General features: G+C 31.0%; 1 non-coding gene across 1 annotated transcript; it reads right to left on the reverse strand.

Annotated features, from left to right (window-relative positions):
- Nucleotides 1-15741: 15741 nt before the first annotated feature.
- Trnae-uuc (transfer RNA glutamic acid (anticodon UUC)) lies at nucleotides 15742-15813 on the reverse strand. Its single transcript has one exon. It is a non-coding gene; the product is annotated as a tRNA-Glu (tRNA).
- Nucleotides 15814-17890: the final 2077 nt, after the last annotated feature.

Raw genomic sequence — 17890 nt, forward strand, 5'->3', positions numbered from 1 at the left:
TCCTGCTGATTTTTTTTGTTTGTTTTGGTTTTGCTTGTGGTTGAATTTCTTAAAGAAAATTACTGTGGTTTGAAGTATACCTTACCTACATTTACCCACCATTAGAAAAGGGCAAGACAATATGAGGTTGAGGATCGAAGAGAGTTTGGTCAGTATTTTTGTTGTATTCATTATAGTTGGCTGCCAAATGACAAGATATATGTAGGTTAGGTAGAGGTAAGATAGGTATGAATTGTATTTGAAAAAGGACAATTGCTTAGAAGGATTTCTCGTTTTCAATTTGTTTGTTTTTTTCTTTTTTAATGTTGTTTTATTTTTATTTTACAATAAAGAGAATACAATAGGTTTAACTAATTTCTGTTGGTTTAAGGCTTTTGTTAAAAAGATTGTGTTTAAAGGTATAAGGAAGCCTCTTGTTTAGACCACCTTGAAGTAGCCCAGATATTTGGTGGGAGTGAATAAGATGGAATATTGTATGATTTTTTACTTTGTGTTGAGATGATGTAAGAATTGTATTTCTTGGAAAGAAGATGTTGGAGCAAAGGACAATTTATTTTCGGTTTAGTTCTTAAGGAACAAAATTGTGGGCAAAAGGTCATCAAAAAAAGTGTGTCTATGATAACTTTCAACCAAAAACTTATATTTTTATTGCAAACCATTGTATGTTATAATTCTAGAGGCATTTAAAGGAGAAAAAAAAAGAATTTTTATAGTCACTGGAAAGTTGCAGAGCTTGAAGTTAAAAAAATTGGTTTCGTTTGCAGAATACATAATATTTTTAGATTTAAAAGTCATGTTGTAATGAATAATATCTAGTAACGCTAGCGATGATGAGAAAACATGCAATGCTTCCATTATGATGAATTAAGTTATAAGAATGTTGGTTTCTGATTAATTTATGAATTAATATGACAATTAGAATTTACTAAAAAACGAACCTATACAATTTTCTTTCAATAAAAAAAAACATATATTTGTATTGATTCAAAATTTTCACAAGTTCTGAAATGATATTTTTATTGATACAAAATTATGTTTTTTTTTTAGTTTTTTTTTTTTAATTCCGTATCTCGAAAACGGTACAACATTTTCTTACAACAATCAAACATAAAATGTATATTTTATTGACTGGAGGAAATCTTCAAAAGACACTTAGCAGTATTTGACACCAAGTAGTGTGGGACTCTTAACCACTAAAACCATCTCTTCATCAGGAAAAATCTTGAAGGATCGACTACAGATTTTTCTTTCTTAACTTTTTATAATCACTTTAGGGAAAGTTTAAACTTTTAATTCTTTCCCATGTTTTTTTAGACCATAAGCTCATGAGGCTTGGTTCTTCTTCATCTCCGAACATGGTTTCTTATATTCAAGACGGACTCCATTTCATAATCAGTATGACTTTGCAGTCTCTGGTACAGCGATACAGAGTATTTTTTAACAACTTCTGTAACCATTTCTTTTTGTAAGTGGCAATGTAGATCGGTATTTCGTATGTACCAAGGTGCATTAACTATTCCACGAAGGACTTTGTTTTTGGAATTTTTGGATGATTTCGGTATTTGTTTTCTTTGCACAGTCCCATAATTAGATTCCGTAGGTCCAAACAGGCTTTAGTACTTGATTATACAGCATTATTTTGTTCTGGTTTGATAAATCACAGTTGTTACCAAATAATCAGTATATTTTTCTATATTTCCAGTTTAGTTCTTCTCTTTTCTTTTTGATGTGCTCTTTCCACTTTAGCTTTGCATCCAAAGTCATTCCAAGTTATTTGGCCGTATTGGCGTAAGGTACAGCTTGATTATTAATGAATATTGGAATATTGTTTATCTTTTTATTTGTGAAGTTTATATGTGAAGCTTTTAATCCATTGAGTTTGATACGCCATTTTTCGGTCCAAGCTCTCACTGTGTTGACGGCATTTTGTAGTTCTACTGCTGCCTTAGACACACATTTGTCAGGTACCGAAATTGCTGTATTATCTACAAAAGTAGCCATTATGGTGTGATTACCAACTGGAATATCCCTTGTGTATAGTAAATACAGGGTAGGACCTAGGACACTTCCTTGTGGTACACCGGCTTTTATTTTCTTCAATTCAGAGTATTCGGAGATCGTACCTTACTCTTAACAATCGGTCTGTGATGTACGATTTTATTATTTCAAAGTACTACCTGGGAAGATTCCTTTGCAGTTTGTACTTAAGTCCCTCATGCCAAACATCGTCAAAAGCTTGAGCAAAATCTAACAAAATAGCTGAACATACATACTTGTTTTTCTTCTAATGCTTTTTCTATTACCTCCGATATTCTATGAACTTGGTAAGCCGTGGAATGTTTATTTCTAAAGCCAAACTGATGGTTTGGGATTAACCTTCTTTCTTCTATGATTTTGCTAAGTCTCTTCAGAAGCAGTTTTTCTAAAAATTGTTGCCATAATTGGTATAAGCAATATTGGTCTGTAAGACGTCAATTCTGTAGGTGGTTTACCTTGCTTTGGTATGACAATTACTTCATCAATTTTCCAATGGTGCAGGACATAGCGGTGCTTAAGGCATGTATTTATTATATATTGGAGTTTTATGAAGGCTTTCAATGGCATTTCTTTCATAACCTGAGCAGTAGCCTGGTGATTTTTTATTTGATAGTTAATGTAAACACATACTTTTTATTTCTTTAAGTCTTACAATTGGTATTTCACTTTCATCTATCTTATCAACAAACTGTAAGCTATTTTCAGCCGCGGTTGTTGAGTATGGCTTAAAAACATTCGCAAGATGTTCAGCGAAAAGGTTAGCTTTTTCTTTCGGGTTACCAATCCGTTTCCCATCTTGAGATTTCAAGGGCGAGTTTTGTAACTGCGGTCTTTTAAGGCGCTTGGCTGCTTTCCATAGCGAAAAATCGGTTGAAGAATCAGTCGTTGAATTCCTTAGGAATGCGCTGAGTGAATCATTTTTGAATTTGTAAAATTGTTTTTTAAGATTGTTGCTTAAACGTTGTTTTATCATCTGGAAATCTAGTATTTTGCCATTTTCTTCGAGCTCTTTTTCTTTTTCTCTATTATCAACTCTCTTATCTCTAAAGGATATTTTATTTCATTTTGTCTTCTATTAGAAAATGTTGGAGTACTTTCTTCAGCGGCCTGTCCCACATCAACAATAAATTGTTCCACTTCATGGTTAATTTGATCGATTGTATCCATGGGAGATCTTAAATTTATTAAACTTAAAAGCCTTTCTCTAAAACCATTCCAGTTTGTTTTCTTATTTACAAGCTTTGGATTACTTTTTTCTAGTACTTCCGATTCACTTAGTTATAGAATCACTGGAGTATGATCTGATGACAGGTGATAATTTCCTTCGACACTAATGTGATTTCGTTTGAATCCTTTAGCTACGAAAAAGTCAATAACGTCTAGTATTTTGTTATTATCGGAAGGCCAGTCGGAAGGCCAGTAAGTTTGCGACCTGGAGGAATAGAATTCGCAATTTTATGTACGGCTTGCTTGGAAAAGTCTTTTGCCTTTTGTTGATATAAGTCTTGAACCCCAACGGGTGTGTTTCGCATTGAAGTCTCCACAAACAAAAAAGTTATGCCCAAGAAGATTAAATAGATCTGAATAGTCATCTTCTTTCGGGAAGCGCCTTGGTGGGCAGTATATAGCTGCTATCTAAAACTCTTTCTTTTTCATACCAATGCTAATAGTTTTTACTTGCATATTTTCACTAGTAAACTTGGTTACTTCATAATGTTTTAAGCTTCCTTTTATAAGAATCGCCGATCCACCTCTTGCCTTGGCAGATAGATGTGGAGCGTGGTAACATGAATAGTTATCTTTTACATTATCTAGACTTTGCCCATTGGAGTAATGAGTTTCGGACAACAGGCAAATATCGATATGTTCTAGTTCTAAACAGATTTTTAGTTCGGATGAATGTTGTATAAGATCGTTTGCATTCCATGTAGCGATTTTAAGTGTTCAGTCCATTATTGTTTTTTAAGAGCGACTTTTTCGCTTAGATGTTTGATATTCAATTCTTTCAAGAATAAGTTGTAGCTTTTCTTTTATAGAAGTCTCTTCATTCTTTCGCACACTTTTAACAATCTGAGAATAGGCTTTATTTTCATAGCTTTTACTTTTTTACAGCCTTTTTAGGCGTGCGTCCCAGTCATGAGACATATGTTAAGTTTAGAGTAAACAGATAAGTACATCTCCAAAAATAACATCACCTGGAATTTGATTTTCAATGTCGTCGATAAAGAGGGAAAAAACCAAGGGACTCAAAATGCAACCCTGTGGAACTGCCGTTTCAGACTTAAATTGATTTGACATTTTTATGAACTTTGTAGACAATCCTATATTTGTAAGTCTTAAAAGTATTAACCTTCTGTTTATAGTGTCAAAGGCTGCTTTGAAATCTACAAAAAATGCAGAGATTCTTTTTTTTATCAATAAAACTTTTAGCAACACTCATTAAGTAACAATTTGGTCTATTGTAGAGGGATTTGCTAGGATCTTAGCTTGGAAAAAACTTAGGTACAATAATTGAGTAAACATTTTCCTTAGAGAGCTGAGAATAAAGAGTTCCCGGTAGGTTAGGATCTCCCTTTTTAAATATCACAGAAATGTATAAATATTGGAAGCTCTTTGGAATTGTCTAATCTATAAACATGTTGTTTATTAAAAGTACAATTTATTTTAGAAATTGTGAGCTGGTATTTTTTGTAGAACTCGACCGGTATGGCATCCAAAACCCGTAGCCTTATTTTTTTCAAAGCCGCTATTAGCTCTGGCATTGAAAATCGGGAGTCTAACTCAAAACTTATGTTCATTTGACCAGGATCTGCTGTGAAAAGTGTTTTGAAGTAAGAAGCCATTGTGTCCAATATCAATAGCAGAGACCATTGGCTTATTATTTCGGCCAGCTAGAATGCGTACATTTGACAAAAATGATCTAGAATCTTTGCAATTTATGAGATTCAATGCCATGTTTTTTAGATATTGTTGTTTTTTAGGCTACACAATTTTCTGTACGAATTATTTGCTTGAAGATATATGTAGGCCTTGTTATTGTTTTTTTTTAAAGATTTTAAGTAACGCGAACAATTTTTGTCTGCTTCTCCTACATTCACTGTCATACCAACAAGATTTATAGTTATTTGCTTTGTTGTGAGAACTCCTGACAGCTGATAGCTGGTGTCAAAATTTAAATCCATTAAACATAAAATGTTTTTCAAACCAGACTTGAAGGATTGATTGGGTGTTGAAGTAGATTTCTTCTGAAAATATCGGATTTAGTATCAATTAAACGAAGCTTTTTGCATCCTTTTTGCATTGTATTTTCTTCATTAATAAACATTCTTACAGACTGATTCGCTTTAAAAACGTTTCTTCAGTTTTAATCAAATATACATAAGTTCTATAAGATTATTATTTCGCAAGGAACGTCAATCTTCAGAGTTAAAGCTAATGGATTTCCGGGTTGATGTGAACTGACCATAAGATCGTGCGTTAGAGTTTATCTCGTGGACTTTTAGGTTCTAAGGCTGTGCAAATAAGCGACAAGCCAACATAACCAATTCTTCAATGTACCACTCAAAATTGGGCTGAAACCTTAAGGAACGAAGATGTTACAAGATTTCAATGATAGGAAGTACTTTATGAAGGACTTTGTGTTTTAGTGTTAATTCTTCGTTTAACTGTCTGTTTAAATACTAAATAACTATTTTTACACCTTGTAAATTTTCTAATTTACTCCCTGTTATTTTCTTTGCCATAACACTTTTTAACTATTTAACATAACACAGTGAGGGCCTTAAATTTTTGGTCATAAATATTCCTAACGAAAAGAAATTGGGTCTATAAAAATGTATGTTTTTTTTAAGTAATAAAAGTAACTTTGAAATATGCACTAATGTCAAGAAAACAATTTTATATACGCCAATTATTATATTTTTCTTCATCACAAAATATGTAACATTTCCCATAAATATTCTAAGACTTTCCCATCATAGGTTCGAGCGCATAAACTTTTCCTTCAAAACGCATATAAAGTTATGCAGTTAACTTCGACCCTTTGGCATATCAATCATTCGAGGGAAAATCGTAAATTTTAACCGCCTGATTTAAATTTTCCAAAAAGAACGAAACAAAAAAATACGCGTGTTAATGAGTGATAAACGCTTTCAAATTTAAAAACCCATAAGGGGAGAATCGTTTTTTTTTTTTTTTTGAAAAATTTCAGAATTAAAAATAATGACTCTATATGTGCGTATGTATCGGTACCCTTTATCTTACCCTAATTCTTTAAACATTTTTAGTCAATAAATTATTTTTCCATGTCAATTAGTTAGACCAAGGTGTGGATTGGGTAGGTTTAGTATTTCTTTTTTGTTTTCAGAAAGGTCAGGAGAGGGAGGTTGAAAATCATAACGTTCTACTTGGCCGAATTTAAACTATCTAAGTCTGCTGTCAAAATAGTTAGTTATTGTCAAAAAGAGGAGAGGAACTGCTGGACTGGACATGGGTTCAAATATTTACAAGGCCATTAGAGTTAGTCATGCATATGAAGGCCCATAAGACAATAATTATATATTTTTCTTATTGTTGTTAAATTCCAGGCTGGTGATGGATGGCGAGGTATTAAGTTATTTTTGGTGTGCTTGTAACGGGCGGGTCATATATGCGGGCCAGGCGGCATCGAATTCGACTTTGGTGCAGCCAGACGCCTATGCAAATCCTCCATACTTATGAATATGAAATTTCAATTGTTCAAATTTTTGGTTTGGGACCAACGTTGTTTTGAGGGTAGGTCCATGCAAGTTAGGTACATGAAAAATTTAAATAATTAAGACATTATAAACAAGAAGTGTTGATTGTTGAATGTTATGATAGTTTCCTCGATGATTTCTCTTTGGTCCGATATTTGTATGGGATATGATATCTGGGAGTTGTATCTACGCGGAAGCACAACAGTTCATAAATCTTCTGACTTAGTTAAGGTGCAGTGCGGTGCGGAGCGGTGGTGGTGGGCAAAGTTTGTATGTTCAGAAAAATTAATTGCCCATGCAGTGGCAATGGCTGAGGTGGTTGTGTCCGCCGCCGCCACTGCATCAGCAAAGTCGTCGTCGTCTTCATCGTTGTCGACTTCAGTGGAGGTCCTCTCTCTGCTTTTAAGACTTTTTAAGACAAAAGGCGCACATTGTAGAGGTCTGTGCATTGTTCTTTGTTTGGACATGTGAAATTTATGAATATTCTCGAATCAGAATCGGGAGCGAGTACAGCAGTGGAAAGGTATGATGTTATGATAATCTTTTGGAAATTCAAACCCAGGTGTTCCTCTCTCTCTCGGGTGGGTGATGATGTTGGTTGAAGCTTATACCTTTAGTGTTTTTTGTTTTTTTTTTTTTGTGTTGTATTAGTTTTGACTTTAGATAGTCCTCGAAGGAGAAGATCAGTTAATGGGGTTGATTCTAGGGTATGGCTTGGCAATTCATTTTTGTTTTCTTATATAAGTTCACATTCTTCGTCGATTGATAATGAGATAAGCAGGAACCATCAGAAGCATTGTTCTGGAAAGATATAATGGGAAGAAAAAAGCCGCCTGTTAGCGCAAAAAGAGGTGTCTATAGGACGCATGTCAAAGTATGGGTTTTAGATAATTTTTTGAATAAAATGCAAATTAGAAATTATATTTATGTATGCATTTTATCGACTTTCAAAAAGGCCAAACATTAAAAAAAAACAAGGTTTTTTGACGTGTAAGTTGTTTTTTTTTTTAAATGATTTATAATACAATAAAGTTTAAGGTTTAAAATATGTTTGGTAAGGGTTGAAGTATCAAAATTAATTAAAATAACGATAAAAATGTAAAATATTTACTGACAAGCAGCATAACAAGGGGTTTTGGAATTAATGTTGAAATATTTTTAATTAACTAAGTTTATGGTTTACAATTTTGCCTACATTTTAACATTTTCAACGTAAGATAACAATTAGATCATAATCCAATTTTGTAATATTTGCTTTAGTGCATTTTTATAAACTAACATTTTTTTGTATCAACACTTCGGAAAATGGATAAACTTACGTACACTAATAAAAGATATAATTAAACAACATGGAAACAAATCCACAACCACCAAGAAAATTTAACAAAAATGTAACATTTTTTTTAATTTTTTAACAAATTTCGTTACCTATTGTTTTGTATTTTTTAACTAACTTGCCACAGGAAATATCTCAAGAACCAGAAGACAAGACTTACAATAAATTTACTGATAGTAGCTTCAAAATATGCAAAGAAAGTTGAAAAAAATCTATAATGAATTATTTTTTACAACTCAAAAATGTAGTTTTTTTTATAATTAGCAAACACTAAAAGGGTTTTTTATACCTTTAATATGCCAAAGACAGTGTGAGCATTAGGAAAAGAGGGAAGGGTTGGATAGGAGGTGTCGGTGTACATTGGTTTTAAATTTCTGAACATTGCAATGACAGGGAAAGATAGAGCGTGGCAAGGCGTTCCACATTCGCGTAGTACGGCTAAAAAAAGAATCTCTGTACTTCATAGTACGTCCGAAGTTGGGCTCAAGGGTAAACTGATGGGCAGTCGCACGAACTGATAACGCTATTGATTTAAATTAAATTTTGTATTATTTTTTCGTCACTCATTATTAATAATTGCTCTAAAAATATCATTTTTGACGATATTCCATAAAAAAAAAATAAAAAAAACTGCAATAAAATACTGCTAAAATTAAATAAAAAGGGTTTTTGATTTGAACATCTTGATAACACTTCCATCAACAACCATCTTGGGAACAGGTAATGCTATTCTGCAAAATGCATGCTTTTTTATCTCTGTTCCATAAACATAATCCTGATATTCAGGTACTAAATGATTTCAAAAAAGAGGCTGGGATGCGACCCAGACTGATAACTTCCCATCCCGTCTGTCGATTTGTCTTGCTTAAAAGTGTGTCTATACCCATCAATTTTTACCAAATTTGGGTACTATTTTTTGTAGATTTTATTTTTTATGAAAAAACGGACTGTTGGATTTTTATATAAAAATTACTGAATATCAAAAACAATATTTTCTGTGAAATAAAATAAGTTTAAAGCCAATACTTTTAATTTTTGAAAAGCTATTTGAGTCGAAAGTAAATTTTTACTTAGTTTTAGTATTGTTTTTTGTTAGGTTTTTATTTTTTATAAAAAAAATGTCAATTTGATTTTTCTTAAAATATTACCGAATGTTAAAAAAAATATTTCTTATAAGATAAAATTGATTTGAAGGCAATACCTTAAAGTTTTGAAAATATATTTAAGTCGAAAATCAATGTTTACTAATTTTTATTAATTTTTTTTAGGTTTTTGTTTTTTGTAAAAAACTGTCTATTCGGTTTCTTTCAAAATTTTACCGAATGTTGAAAAAAATATTTCTTATTATAAATATTATAAATATATTTAAGTCAAAATCAGTCTAGTTGAAGCTTTCGTTGACGCATAACGTGTTTTCTTTAAAAAGTTCTCAATAAGCCTAATCATAACTAAACGCGATCGATCGCCGGAATCTGAGGGCAAGATTTTGTCCTTGGATAAAAAACTTCGTACTGCAATGGCAGGTACAAGTCGCCTCTCTAACAATTCTTTTTTTCCTCTTCAATGTCTCCCGGACACTGACAATACTGAAGAAATGGACGAATCTTCTGCAATTGTTGAAAATAAAAAAGTGTTTGTGCCCCCTATTAAATTGTTGCAAAAAAACCCTGCATTTGTTCATGGATTCATGAAACAACTTAATATTATCGATTATTCCATTAAAAAACTATCCATCGGAATTAAAATTATCTGTGCATCACTTGAATCCTTTAATGCTGTTCTTAAACATTTAAATGATCAAAACTGTCAATTCTTCTCACATGATTTGAGAAGTGTTAAAGCATTTAAAGTTGTTCTTTATGGTTTGGATAATATAGAATCACATGATCTAAAATCTGAACTTATTCGTCGTGATCTTAAGTGCGTCGAAGTTAAAAAAATTGTTAAGAACTATGAACACTATAGCGACAATTTGTATGTAATTTCTTTTGAAAACGGTTCTGTGAAATTAAATGACTTAAAAAAGAACATTAAATCTTTGTTTTACACCCAAGTCACTTGGAGTTATCAAAGAAAACTCAAAGGCAAATTGACCCAATGTCACAATTGCCAAATGTTTGGTCATGGGGAGCGCAATTGCCACATTAAAACCTACTGCGCGATCTGTGCTGGTTCACATAAAACATCCGACTGTGACAACATCTCGGCACACAAATGTGCAAACTGTAATGGCAATCATAAAGCCACCGATATAACTTGTGCAAGCAGAGCCACATACTTGCAAATCAAAGAGAAAAAATCTCTCCGTTTGAACAATCAACAAAGAATTTCTTTCTCCGCACCTACAACCACGCAAGTTCCTTCACAAGAACCGGTTTTACTTGATTCAATGAGCAATTTTCCATTGCTTCCCACTCCAAGAAAGAGAGCAATTACTGAGAGCCAGCAACCTGGAGTAATCAGATCTCAGCACTCAACAAGACCATTGGAAAAAAGCTCTGCGCCTACCTGCAGTCCAATTTCACCAATTACACCAACCCTTGTCAACACAAGTGCAAGTACATCTAACAACAACAACACAACTTTATTTTCGATGGAAGAACTCAACAGCCTTTGTATGGAAATGATCACTAGCTTATCTGTTTGTAAAAACAAAATTGAACAATTCAATGTAATCGCACATTTAGCTTGTAAATTTCTTTATCCCAATGGCAAGTAACATTTTGAATAATTTAAATATTATAACTTGGAATTCTAAGTCAATAAGGAACAAATATTTTGAATTTTTGAATTTTTTAAATAGCCAAAAAGTAGACGTTGCTTTAGTAACTGAAACATGGCTAACAAATGTAGATACACTTCCTTCTTCTGATTTTCAGTGTTATCGAGTAGATAGGTCTGAGCAAAGGGGTGGTGGAGTAGCAATTTTCGTGAAGAGATCAATTCAACATTCACTCTTACCTGTGATAAGAACACGCTTGATAGAGAATGTAGGGATATCGGTTAAGCTTTTGAACGGAAATGAGGTTAAGATTTATTGTATCTACTTTCCTGGTGGAACTTCATCGGATCTAAAAAAAGATTTCTTTAAGCGTGACTTAAGGCAGCTTTTCTCTACTAGTGGTGAATTCTTGCTAGCTGGCGACCTTAATTGTCGACACAAAGATTGGGGATGTATAAGGGCAAATTGTTGGGGGAATCTACTAACTCAATTTCCACATTTCTTTCCTATTAATATCCTTTTCCCTCCTAGTCCCACGTTTTTTCCCGCTGGTTCCCATGGATCTCCATCCGTCCTTGATTTGTTTTTTACTAACATGTCTTGTCAATTAGTTAACCCAATTTCTATAGATGCGTTGAGTTCCGATCACAACCCTGTTCTTTGTCGTCTCCCTTGGTCGGGTGAAAAAAAAGTGCGATATATCCAACAATTTCACAAAGCAAATTGGAAATTATTTCAAACAACCATGAATGCAGAACTTCAAAATGTGTCTATGGATTTGAACAACATATCTTCTTTTGATGATGTAGATTGCGCTGTACAAATCTTTACTCAAGGTATTTTATCGTCCGTGGAAAAATGCGTTCCCAAAAAACTTAAAGAAGATTCTTTTCTAAACAAAACACTTCCTTCTCATGTTTTGGAAATGATAAAACTGAGAAATATTCATAGAAGGAATTGGCAAAGATACCGCCAGCCTTTTTCGTAAAATATGGTTTCTCATTTCAATCAATTAATTTCGAGAGAAATTTTACATCTTCGAAACAAGGAATGGAACAACAAATTGAGTACGCTTGATAAGAATGGAAAGCCCTTCTGGAATATTGTTAAAATTACAAAAAATAAAAATAGGAAAATTCCATTCCTCAGGGAAAATAATGAGATTGTATGTTCTAACGAGGATAAAGCTAATGTGTTCGCTGAGCGCTTTTTAAAAAAATCATAGAGTCTCAGAACATTTAGGTGATAGTGAAACAAACGCATTAGTTGATTCAAAAATCGACAATTTCAATAATTTAAATTTATTAACACCTTCAAATGCATTTGTTTCAACTAAAGATATCAACATCATTATCAAAGATTTAAAACTTAAAAAAACAGGTGGGCTAGACAATATCAAAAACACCTATATTAAACATCTCTCGAAAGAAGGCATTCAGTTTCTTACGTTCATAATAAATGCATGTTTAAAAATGCAATATTTTCCAATTAAATGGAAAATTGCAAAAATCATTCCAATTTGTAAGGCGGGAAAACCTCCCGATTTAGCTAGCGGATATAGACCCATTAGCCTGCTAAGTAGTTTAAGCAAAATTTATGAGAAGATTCTTAAAGAAAAGATGCTAAAATATATTTCCGATGAAAAAATATTCCCCGATCAACAATTTGGTTTTCGCAGATTTCACTCTACGTCTCATCAGGTGAAAAGAATCTGTCAACATGTCAAAAGTAAACGAATCCAAGGTAAATCGACGGGTATGATACTTTTAGATATTGAGAAGGCTTTTGACTCAGTATGGCATAAAGGAATAATTTATAAAATGATTAAATTTAAAGTTCCGTTATATCTTTGTAAAATTGTTCAAAGTTTTCTTTCCGATCGATGTTTTAGTGTTCATGTCAACAGTGGTATTTCGTCTTTATTTACGTTCAATTTTGGTGTCCCCCAAGGCTCTGTTTTGGGCCCTCTTTTGTATAATTTATATACTTCAGATATCCCAACCATTCCGCTCTGTGAAATTGCCATTTTTGCAGACGACACAGCAATATATTCTTCAGATGAACTTGCTCTCAACATTGAGAGTAATTTAGTTCAAGCTGTTGAAATATTAAGCAATTTTTACAACAAATGGAAAATCAAGTTAAATGCTGATAAATTTCAAGCTATCTTTTTTTCAAGGAAAAGAAAGTCTTGTTATCTCCCCAGCAACCAATTTATTCAGATAAATGGAATAGACATAGCTTGGGAAAATTCTGTAAAATATCTAGGTATACATCTTGACACCAAACTAACATTCAACCACCATATTAATTGTACTATTAAGAAAGTAAATATAGCTATCAAATTGCTTTACCCTTTTATAAATCGAAGATCTGCTCTAACTATTGAAAATAAAGTGATCATAATGAAAGTGATATTTCAGGCAATTTTGTTATATGGAAGTCCTGTTTGGGGTAGGGCTGCACTATGTCACATTAAAAAACTCCAAGTTTCACAAAATAAATTATTAAAAATGATGCTTAATCTACCATTCCGTTATTCCACTTGTGACCTTCATCAAGAAACGAATGTTGAATTGATCTCCGAACGAATTCAAAAGCTAGAAGCAAACTTTGCGCTTAGATGTAATTCATCTGATAACCCTCTTATAAACCAAATCAATCTGTGATAAATATTTGTTCAGTTACCTATCTATTTACGTTTTTTTTTTTTTTTTTTTTTTTCACTATATCTACATATAAATTGTTATTTATTGATCTCTTCTTTTGCTTCTTTTTTTTCGTAATAATTTATCCATTTATTTATTTATTCGTTCATTTATGTACTTATTCATTTATTTATTTATATTTATTTCCTTTTTTTATTTATATTAATTTATTTATTTATTACTTATTTATTTATTTATTTATTTTATTTATTTATTTATTTTTTTATTTATTTATTTATTTACTTATTTATTTATTTTCTTTTTATTTATTAAATCATTAATTGTTTTTATTTATTTATATATTTGTATATTCACTTTTGTGTTAATTATATTGATTTGTTAATTTATTTATTATTTATATTATACTCCATTATCCAAGAATTCAATTCTATTTAAAAATGTTTGTTAAACACAACTGAATCAAATTCTAGTCATTTTTTTTTTTTTTTTATAATTTAAATTGAAGGTTTTTCTTTGCTTTTCCTTCAAGTATTTCGTTGCCCTAATATTTTTTGTTTAAACTATAAAATAATATTTCAGATGTAAGATATATTTATCAAATCACTGTATTGTAAAATGTGCGGTTACAACACCTATTATACTGATTTATGCAAAATAAAAAATACTACTACTATTTAAGTCAAAATTAATTTTTGTATCATTTTTTTTTTGTTTTTATTTTTTTGAATAAAAACTGTCAATACGATTTTTCTCAAAATTGGTCATTATGTTTAAAACAATATTTCTTAAGTTTGAAACCTGAATCTCTAGCTTTTGCAAAGATATTTGATTCAAAACTCAGTTTTTTCCAACTTTGAGTAATGTTTTTTTTTTATTTTTATAAAAAAAACTGTAGATTAGATTTTTTCAAAATTTTATCAGATTTTAAAAACATTATTCTTTGTTGCACAAAATTGTTTTGGATATGAAATCATGTTTAAGTCGTAAAATTTTCGAGGTGACAACATTTTTTTTTCAGTTTTTTTTGATTTATAAGAAAACTGTTATTTTGATTTTTTTTTTTAAAAATATACATCTTTGGTATCACGTTCCAGTTTATAATATAAAATTCAATTCAAGTCTCTACCGTCATTGGTTCGTTAGATATTTATTGTTAACCAAAATGTTCACCTTTTTTTTCAAACTGCTATGGTAAATAAACCATCCACGCAATTTTCTTGAGAGCCCTTTCTGCATCTTTCTGCCTTATTATCTGTGTAACAAAATTCATTTGAAGTCGATATCTCTTCTGGTTCTTGAGCTATGGACAACGAACAAACGTCGCGAACGTATGTACATTTGCACGCACAGACATCTTTCGAAAAATCTTTCATTTTGACTCTAGGGACCTTGAAACGTCGAGAAATATCAACATTTTCAATTTGCAAATCGGACCCATTATAATAACCTCCTATTTAAAGTTGATATATTAAGAAATTATATATTTTTGACGGTTTAATCTCATGCAGACAATATAAAAGCTTCATCAGAAAAAATAAATGTTTTAAATTGAGCAATTGGTTCATGGCATTGGTCCAGAAGGGCGCCCCCGTAGAACTATTATTTTTGTTTTAAGTTTTCACAAAAACTTATGAACCAATTTCAATATTTTTATTTTCTACAAGCTTTTTAACTGCCTTAGAAATATTTTATGTTCAGAAATATTGTTGTTCTGTTTCGTATTTTTGAAAAATATATTTTTTCTTCCGAAATTCAATTTCTCAAAAAACATTTTTGAGTTATAAATAACTGCATAGATACTAAATAAGTTTTTTGACAAAAAATTAAAATTTGTGTAAACATCCAAAAAATTACTCATAAAAAGAAGCGTTTGTCGATTTGACTTGCTTAAACTAAATATTTATAACAATAAAGATATTTCGAGTCAGTATTTTTCGTTGTTCTTCTTAAACTTGAGCTAACTAGATCTTTAGTTAAAACCAATTTTCACCAATTCTTGCAGCGTTTCTTGAAAACTCGTATTTCTTATGTAAACAAATACAAAGTTGATTGACTTGAGCTAACTAGATCTTTAGTTAAAACCAATTTTTACCAATTCTTGCAGCGTTTCTTGAAAACTCGTATTTCTTATGTAAACAAATACAAAGTTGATTTTTCTATGTTTGCATCATAATAGACATTACTGTGAAATGCATGTGGCCTACTAAAAACTTTACACTTTTCAAGCACCAACAAAATAGTTTCCCATACCGGGAATCGAAACCGGGCCTTCTGGGTGAAAGCCAGATATCCTAGCCACTAGACCATATGGGATTTTTTTTTTGTTAAAACTTCAATTCTAAATATAAAAATATTTAATAAATTTTAAGTATTAGGTATTTTGCCAAAACAAATTTAAAAAAGGTCTCTGTTTCACATATGTAATGTTGAGAGCTCTCTTGTTTAACATATAATTTAATCACTGTACACGCACCTTTTAACTTTAATAATCAAACTGTTACACTCGCATATAACGGGTTATCCATTTTGTGGTTTTAAAAGTATAGGGCTGGAATTCGACATCTGTCTAACTATGTTGCTAAACCAATAGCCACATATCTTGCTTGAAGACAAGATTATGGTACTACTCAAAATGTGTCAATTCCTCGACGGTCTCAGGAATTAGGAGTGTCTTACGGCCTATTATGACGTAATTTGCATTTGAATCTACACCTATATCTATATTAGGTAAAGCTCACACAACAAATGAAATCAGCTGATCATTTTTGACTATTCACAACGTCGTAGATACGTAGTCGTGGAAGGCGAATTTCGAACAAAATTTTCTTCAGTGACGAACAATTTTCTCACTCGATGGGTATGTTTATAAACAAAATATTTCGTATTTATAGTTTTGAGAAACCTCAAGTAATTAAAAAGAAGCCATTACATCGTAGTCGAAAATGACCTCAAAAGAATCGATGCTTGTGGTGAAAATTTAAATTTTGCATTGTTTCAGACATAATGTAAAAGATCAAAATTTAAAATAAAAAAGAGGCTTGGATACGCCCCACACTGATAACTTCCCATCCCGTCTAGCGATTTATCTTTCTTAAAAGTTTGTAGGTTTTCGTGTTGGGTTAAAAAAGTTGTCAGTTGAAATATTCTTAAGAATTTAAAACTATCAACAAATATTTCATATAAATAAATAGTATAGTTTGAAAATCTAGTTTTGTTAAATAGATTTTTAGTCGAAAACAAATTTTTAACAATTTAAGTAGCATTTCTTAAATTTTTACAAATTAGATGAATAAAATTAATTTGCGTTTTATTTTTTTAGGAAAAAACGAACTGTTGGATTTTTATAAAACTACTGAATATCGAAAATAATATTATCTCTGTAAAATAAAGAATATGAAGACAATATTTTTAATTTTTAAAAAGCTATTTGTGTCGAATGTTAATTTTCACCAAGTTTTATAAGTAATAAAAGCTGTCAATTCGATTTTTCTCAAAATTTTTCAGAATATTGACAACAATATCTCAAAGTTTTGAAAAGATATTTGAGTCGAAAATCAATTCTTACCAATTTGTATTAATTTTTTTGTTTATGGTTTTATTTTTTGTAACAAAACGTATATTCGATTATTTCTAAACATTTTAGAATGATGAAAACAATATTTCTTATAAGATAAAATTAGTTGGAAGCCATGATCTCAAATTGTTGAAAAGATATTTGTGTCAAAATTTAATGTTTATTAAATTTTGTTTATTTTTTGTACAACAAACTGTTAATTCGATTTTTGTCAAAATTTTACAGAATGTTGAAAACAATATTTTTTATAAGTTAAAATTAGTTGGAAGCCATAATCTCAAATTTTTGAAAAGATATTTGATTTGAAATTCAATTTTTATCAACTTTATAAGTAATGTTTTTTTCAGGTTTTTATTTTTTTATAAAAAAACTGTCAACTAGATTTTTCTCAGAATTGCACCAGTTGTTAAAAACGTTATTTTTAGTTGCACATAATTGTTTTGGAGATAAAATCATTTTAATTCGTAAAATTTTTAAGGTGATTTAATTCATTCGTGAGATATTTAGGGTTAGCTAAAACGTTCAACTTTTTATTAAACTGCTATTGTAAAAAAAAAACGCCCACGCAATTTTCTTAAGAGCCCTTTCTGCATTATTATCTGTATAAAAAATTTATTTGAAGTCGATATGTTTTCTGGTTCTTGAGCTATGGACGACGAAAAAGCGTCGACTCTAGGGACCTTGAAACTTCGAGAAATGTCAACATTTTCAATTGGACAAATCGGACCCATTGCAATAACTTCCTATGGAAAGTTGATAATGCAAAGTTAAGACAACATTGGTTAAAAATGTATTGGATCGTTCTTCGAGCAAATT

Source organism: Eupeodes corollae, chromosome 1 (genome assembly GCF_945859685.1).
Source record: "Eupeodes corollae chromosome 1, idEupCoro1.1, whole genome shotgun sequence".
Classification (NCBI taxonomy): domain Eukaryota; kingdom Metazoa; phylum Arthropoda; class Insecta; order Diptera; family Syrphidae; genus Eupeodes; species Eupeodes corollae.